Source organism: Zophobas morio, unplaced genomic scaffold (assembly GCF_036711695.1).
Source record: "Zophobas morio isolate AGI-343-1 ecotype UQ-CSIRO unplaced genomic scaffold, CSIRO_AGI_Zmor_V1 ptg000147l, whole genome shotgun sequence".
Lineage (NCBI taxonomy): Eukaryota > Metazoa > Arthropoda > Insecta > Coleoptera > Tenebrionidae > Zophobas > Zophobas morio.
In genome coordinates, this window is record NW_026972251.1 from 1 (window position 1) to 7,721 (window position 7,721).

General features: G+C 19.1%; 2 long non-coding RNA genes across 2 annotated transcripts; one reads left to right on the forward strand and one right to left on the reverse strand.

Annotated features, from left to right (window-relative positions):
- Window positions 1-4,351: 4,351 nt before the first annotated feature.
- On the forward strand, window positions 4,352-5,014 carry LOC135145389 (uncharacterized). Its single transcript, XR_010283435.1, has 3 exons — window positions 4,352-4,425; window positions 4,565-4,800; window positions 4,890-5,014. It is a non-coding gene; the product is annotated as an uncharacterized LOC135145389 (long non-coding RNA).
- LOC135145390 (uncharacterized) lies at window positions 4,978-5,370 on the reverse strand. Its single transcript, XR_010283436.1, has 3 exons — window positions 5,291-5,370; window positions 5,143-5,235; window positions 4,978-5,025 (listed from the first exon to the last, which is right to left on the reverse strand). It is a non-coding gene; the product is annotated as an uncharacterized LOC135145390 (long non-coding RNA).
- Between the last annotated feature and the right edge of the window lie 2,351 nt (window positions 5,371-7,721).

The window sequence follows — 7,721 nt, forward strand, 5'->3', positions numbered from 1 at the left end:
AGAATTTTTGTTTCAATTATTATTTTTTTTAGTATTTTTAATTAGTAATTATAAAAAATTCAATGCTTTCTATTAATGCAGTTTTATACTTTTCTATTATGAATTCATTTGAAATTATTTATTCTTAATTTTTAATATTTTATTATAATAAACTATAAAATTTTTATAAATATATGCTTTTTTATTATAAATTAGTATAATTATAAATTGTTACCTACTAAAATTTTATTTCATTAATACTTTTATATTAAAATTTACTTTTATATATTAAGATATTATTTTTACTTAATTTTTATTAGTTTATTATTTAATATTATAAACATGGAATAATTATATGCTTTTCTAGTATAAATGCATACAAGTTTAAATTATTTTTTACTTAAATATTATATCATAATTACTTTTCTTTTTATATTTAAATTCGTTATTTTAATTTATTATTCTTTACTTAATTTTTATTATTTTATTATAAAATATTATAAACTTTTCTATAATTATATGCATTTTTATAATAAATTTAAAACATTATAAATTATTTTTAACTCAAAATTTTTTATTTTATTATATTTAAAACTTTTTCATTTAAAATTTTCTATATAATTAGATTCACAACTTAAAATTATTTTTTACTTTCTTCATTCAATCTTTAAATTTTGGAGTTTTTTGTTATACTTTTATAATTTTATTTAATTATTTTTCTAAATTTTTATTTTTTACATTAAAGTTACTATTGTTAGAAATTTGAAGCTTTTTTTACTAGTACTTTTTTATAGTAATTATACAAACTTATAAACTTTTCAATTATACTTTAACTTTTTTAAGTTATAAATTTTACTTAATTTTAATAATTCAATAGAAAATTTTAATCTTTTTATTAATTTTATTTATACTTTTTATTAATAAATTAATTTTATAATTTTAATTATTATTTTTTTCTTTCTTTCATTTTACTTAAAAATTATACAAACTCTAAAACTTTTCAATAATGCTCTAATTTTTTCTAATTTTAGTTTATAAATCTTATTTGATTTTAATTATTTAATTAAAATTTTAAACTAATTTTTTTTATTAATAAATTTATTTTATAATTTAAAATATTAATTCTTATATTTATTTTAATAAAAAAATATATAAACTTTAAAACTTAAATTTTTTTTTAATTTTACTTAATTCTAATATTTTTAAAATTTTTGTAAATTTTTTTAATTAGTTTTAATACTTTTTATTAGTAAATTTATTTTATAATATAAATTAAATCTTTTTTTACTTTTATTTATTAAATATTTATCTAAAATATTAGGAGCTTTTCCAGACTCCACTATTGACAGAGAACTTCTTGCTGATTACCTTTTGCATGTCTTAAATGTAGAACAAGAATTTAAGTAACTTATCGGAATTTATAAATTTTGTCAAGAAATTTTATACTTTAGAAAATTTCTTAGCTCATCATTTTCTTTACTTTATAATAAAATTCGCTTATCATTACACAAAAAAAAAATGGTTTTTTGATAAATATGTTTAAATTTCGAAGTAATTTATCAAAAAGTTTAGCAATCTTCATTCTCAAAAGTTTTTACTTTTTGGATATAATAAAACTTGATACTTGCTATGGAATTAAAAAAATTAATTTTGTAGTAGTTCAGTTCTGAACTTGTGTTAATAATTTTAAAATTTTACTTCCAAGGTCTAATAAACTTGTTGCTTACTTTGGAATTTGAAAAAATTTTCTAGTAAAACAGTTTTGAGCTTGTCTTAAAAACTTAATTATTAGAATTTTTCTTTGAAATAGTATTAAACCTGATAGTTACTATGAAATTTAATAATAGTTTTGTAGTAGTTCAGTTCTAAACTTGATTCTTTAAAATCTCTATTAAATTAAATTTTTTTTATAAAAATCTGTACTGAAAGTGATTACTTACAACATAACTTTAATATATTTATCTAACCTTAAAGGTTTTTACTCTAATTGTTCTCCATTTCTTATCAAATCTTTAAATTTAGTATTCAGTCCTGAAAAATTATATATATATATATATATTTTTGAATTAGATACGTTGAAGTCTATAGACTTTCTGGTCCTACTTATGATATTAATCAACTTTTGCGCAAGATTTCGGCGGCAATAAACAAATTTTTAAAAGGTAAACTCTGCCGCTCATAAAGCCTTTGCCTAATTTTTTTAAATGATTTTTACAAATTTTGAAGGAGGAGTGCACGATACTCTCACTTCAGCTATTCATTTTTTGAAATTATTTAGAACAGGAAAACTTGGAAAGTTCGTGCTTCGCTCCAGTTACACAGAAAATGAAGATTTGGAAGTTCGAAATAATAAAAAATAATAACTTACTTTTTTTTATAAATTAAATTTTTTAATTTGTGAGTTGTGTTTCATTTTCATTTTAAAAACATTAAAATCTTAAAATCATAATTTTTTTATAAATAATAAAAAAAGTTATAAACAGCCCTTCGGCTGACAATGTAAATTAAGTAGTTTCATATTACATTCAAAAATAAACTTTTGTATCCCCGGAAGCAGCCTAGATAAAGTTCTAAAGAATATAAAAAGTTGAAGTAAATAAATTAAGTTAATATAACAATAGAATTAACCTTTTAAAAATAAAATAAAATGTTAACTGGTGCATAAATTTATAATAAAAAAAAAAGATTTACAAGTTTATCTATAATAAATAAACAAAAATATTCTAAAAAAATTATCTGCCCCAAAGTATTCAAGATTTTCATTTTAGTAAGTAAAATAGAAGAATAAAGGTTGCTTCAATTTTTTAAATAGATAATGAATTTAATAAATGTTAGAAAAATATTGATAAAAATTTAAAAATTACCTTTAATAACAAGTACTTTGAATAAAAAATTATAAATTCAACAAAAAATGATTTCAAGAAATAATAAAAAAGAGTAATAAAAACTAAAAGATAATTAATTTTTAATAAAAAAATTAAAACATCTGGAAAATTCAATTGCTTTACAGTATAGTATATTTCTTGAATTACTCAAACAGAATTTAATTTTAACGGATTCTGAAAAAGGTAATAAAAAAACCAAGAAAAAATTAACAAATAATAACAAAATATAATATAATCTAAAAGAATTCACTTGCTTAGTTGTAGAGTAATATTTTAATTAAACAGGAATTATTTTAACATACAGTAAAAAGAGTAATAAAAACAAAAAAGGTAAAAATTAATTTAAAAAAAAAGGAGTCTTAAAAATTTACACGCCTTTAATATTTTTAACAAAATTTTTATTGCTAAGTAACAAACAATTTGTGAAGTAATAAAAACTGAAAAGATATATAACAAATAATGACAAAATATTAAAAAATTTTTTTTAGTGTTAAAGTATTTTAAACAGGAAACGTTCCTACCCGAACTTTTAAAAAAGGATTAAAAACAAAAAAAATTAATAACAAAATAAAAATCTAAAAAAAGTCTTATGTACAATATATATATTATTCAGTAAAATAAAAGCTTCTGTTTGTTGGAACAGATAATAACTTAGTCGAATAATACAACAAAGTAATAAAAATAAAAAAACTTAAAAACTATTCCATTTTTGTAAACTCAAATTAAAATTGTATTTCATTCAAATAAAAGTTTTCAGAAATAAGGAATTTAGTAAATCATTTTATATAAAAAAACCCATAAAGAAGTAGATGCTCTTAAATTTCTTACTTTTTATAATAAAATACGCGCGATATGTTAAAATAAGCCCTTCTATGAAACATTATATACTCAATTGCTTCTGGTAATTCTTTAAATTCTCACAAAAGGATATATTCAAGTTCAATACTTAAAATATATGAGTTAAATATATAAAAATAAAATTTCTATTCTTTAATATATTATATATGTACTACCGAAGCGCTTACTAAATGAAATAGTAAAAACACTTTTTCAACTTAAATCTTGCATTTTTTTTCTTAAAAAAATACCAACCGATAAGTTTTTACAAGTACTGATAATAGTTTCTTTTCTACTTGAACAAAGTTGACACGTTGGTCGTATTGTTAAGCAGAAGTAAAGCTTACGTCATAAAAAATTTTAAAAATATATTTTCGCTATCACTCATATAACAAAGGGGAAAACCAAGGAAAAACCAAAGTTAGCGAGGGCCTATACAAATAAGGAGCAGCCTTACCCTCTTCATCAGTCGCCATTACTCTTCTAGATAAAGTTTTACCATCACCACCTTTTTTTTAAAAATATCATATTGTTACGTAAAAGGCTTCTTATTGCAAAAAGAAAAGTAGCTTTATCCATATTAGATACTTTATAATGAGAAATGAACTTGCTTTATTCTTCTTCACTTAACGAAAGTTTAATTCAAGAAGTTTGGAAACATAATTTAAAGGAAGAAATGTTAAAGATAATGAAAGTTTTAGAAAAATACAACTACATTTCAATGGTTTTTAAAAACGACTTAATAAATTTATAAGTTTAAATAAATAGTTTATTATTATAAAAGGTTTAGGATACTTCGACAATTTTTTTTATATATTACACTCTAATAACAAATACTTAAGTAATTAAAATTTTTATTGTAGGATACTGAATTTCCCGGCACAGTGGCCAGGCCTTACAACTTTCCTAGAGCTTCTTTAGAATATACATATCAACTATTGCGGTGTAACGTCGATCTTTTAAAAATTATTCAGCTGGGCCTCACTTTTAGTGATGAAGATGGAAACGTACCAGAAGGGACGTGTACGTGGCAATTTAATTTTGAATTTACTTTAGGAGGAGACATGTACGCTCCTGACTCTATAGACCTTCTAAAAAGGTTTTTTTTAAGTTTAGTTTAATTTTAAAGTTATATTATTATTATTTATATTCTTGAAATGTAAATTTTATGAATTATTTTTAAAAAAGATCAGGAATTAATTTTGAAAAACACTCTGTTGATGGAATTGATGTCCAAGCTTTTGGCGAACTACTTTTCCAATCTGGAAGTCTGCTTAACCCAGAAGTAAAGTGGATTTCATTTCAAGGGCAAGTTTTGATTATCCTGGTTTTTTTTAATACAGATTTAATTTTTTTTATAAATTTTAATAAAATGTATATCATTTGTTGTATTGACTTTCTATAGGTATATGGATTACGGTTATTTAATTAAAATCTTAACCTGCAAGAAACTTCCGCTAGAAGAAAGCGAGTTTTTAAAAGTATTAGAACTTTACTTTCCCAGCACATACGACATCAAGTATTTAATGCGGAGCTGTAAAAAATTAAAAGGCGGCCTTCAAGATGTCGCTGATGACATGGAAGTTAACCGAATCGGACCGCAGCATCAGGCCGGAAGCGATAGTTTGCTCACTTGCGTTACCTTTTTTAAGATGCGCCGAATGTTTTTCGAAGATAGAATTGATGATGAAAAATATAAAAATCGCGTGTTCGGACTCGGATCCCCGCACACTACAGGACCCAATAGTCATTTTAACTTTTTTGATTCGCAGAGTTGAGTGCGTTCTTTCTAAATTTCAGGTAATTTTTTTAAAAAAAAAATTAATTATTTAGTAAACTGGATTTGTTGATTCAAATTTAAGTTTTTTTTTATTTTTTTGAATAATTACTGACTTGAATATTTTTTTTATATTGATTTTATCAATTACTTGAGTTATCATTGTATAGAAACTATAAATTATATAAATCGTGAACACACATATATATCAAAGAATTTTTCATATTTTATACAAAGTATTAATAATAAATTATGATAAATTTATATGTAAAAGTTATTTCCCAGTATGTTTATAATTTCTTTTATTTTTTTTAGAATCGAAATAGCTTTTGACACACTTAGCTTGATATTATAGAAAAAGTGCGGAAAATGGGATGAAAATTTCCACAGCTCCCTGCATTGACAGCAGGATAAATGTTTTGTTCTAATATAAGCGCGTTTAGTTAAAATTTATTAAAGAAATTTTTTTTTAATACTTTTATTATTATTATATAAAAAAAGTTTATGTTATAATGAAAAAAACTACAAGAGTTTAAAATAATATAAAAAATAAACAATAAAAAAGTTTTACTGCTTACGATTATTTGAAGAGTGATGTGCAAAAGAAAAATAATTTATTAAAAGAATAATGAAGTAAATATTTTTATACTAAAAAATAGATACTTTTATATGTTTTTAAACACAGTTTTAATTTTTAATTATAATAAAATAAATTGTATTATTTATTTATCAAGTTATGTAAAAAAATTTTATAATATAAAAAGATTTAACAAATTTTTAAAGTTTAAAAAAAAAAGGTTAACATTTTTTAAATTTCAAAGTAAACATTAATAAAATAAATTTTTTTAGTTTTTTATGACAAACTTATATGAAAGAAAATTAATAAATAAAAAATTTCTGTAAACTTTAAATAAATTTATTAATGATAAATTTTTAAATTATTTTATGAATAGGTTATATAAAAGGTTGTTTTAAAAGTTTTTTATTAATACAAAAAAAAGTTAACTTTCTTAAATATAGTAAATATTAATAAAAAAAGAGAACTCAATAATTTTTCATACATAAACAAAAAATAATAAATAAAAAAGTTATTCTTAAAATATTTTAAAGTATTATACAAAAATTTATATTTAGTAACTTTATAAAAGTTTTAAAAGTTTCATTTGTTATTAATACAAAAATTATAATAAAATGATGGTTTAATTGATATTTCCTAGTAAATACTTATATCAAAGATAACTTTTAATAACTTTTTATACAAGAGACTTTTATTAACAATAAAAAGTTATTTAATGTATTTTTTAATCAGTTTTATATATTTTTAAAAAAATATTAAAAAGAATAAAATAATATTATGTTTTATTATAAATAAGTTTATTAAAATTAATTATTATAAAAAAAAGAATATATAACCTTTTTAGATTTTAGAAAGCTTTATTTATAATTATTTTTTTAAAAAGAAAATTATAATTAAAAATAAAAACTTTTTTATGTATATCATATTAAATATTTATAAAAAAAAGGAAACTATTAATATTTATTTAGATGTAAAATTTTATAGAAAAATAAATTATAAAAGTTAATTTCAATAATATTTATTAGTTTTATACAGTTATCAAAAAAAATTATATATATATAAACTTCTATTAAAATGCTTTTAGGGAAAAAAATAATAAAAGGTTTTTTATTATAAATTTGTAAAATATAAAAAATACAAAAATGCATTAAAGATTTTATAAGATAATAATTTATTAATTATAAATTTATTAACTCTTGCAATTTTTTTTTTATTACAGTAAGTTTTTTCTAATAGTTTCTTTTTTGCTAAATTTTAAACAAAAACGACTTAAAAAACTTTTAATATATTTATCAATTTTATTTTATTTCAAGAATTTTTTTAATATAAATTTTTCGCTAAATTTTTGCAAGAATGATTTAAAACAAAATTTTTTTTTAGATTAATAATTTTTTATATATTTACTTTTTTTTCCTATACTTTAAAAAATGTTTTTTATAAAAAATTGGTATAAAATTTATTTTTTATGAAATTTGAGATTTTAATAATTTATTTCATATAATTTTTTTTATTTTAATAATTTGTTCAATTTTAACTCTTTTGTTACATTGCAAACAAAATGATTTAAAAAATAATATTTTATATAAAATTTATATGTAAAAGTAATTTTTATTTCATTAATTTTTAATATATACTTCTTCGCTAAATTTAAAACTGTTTTTAAATT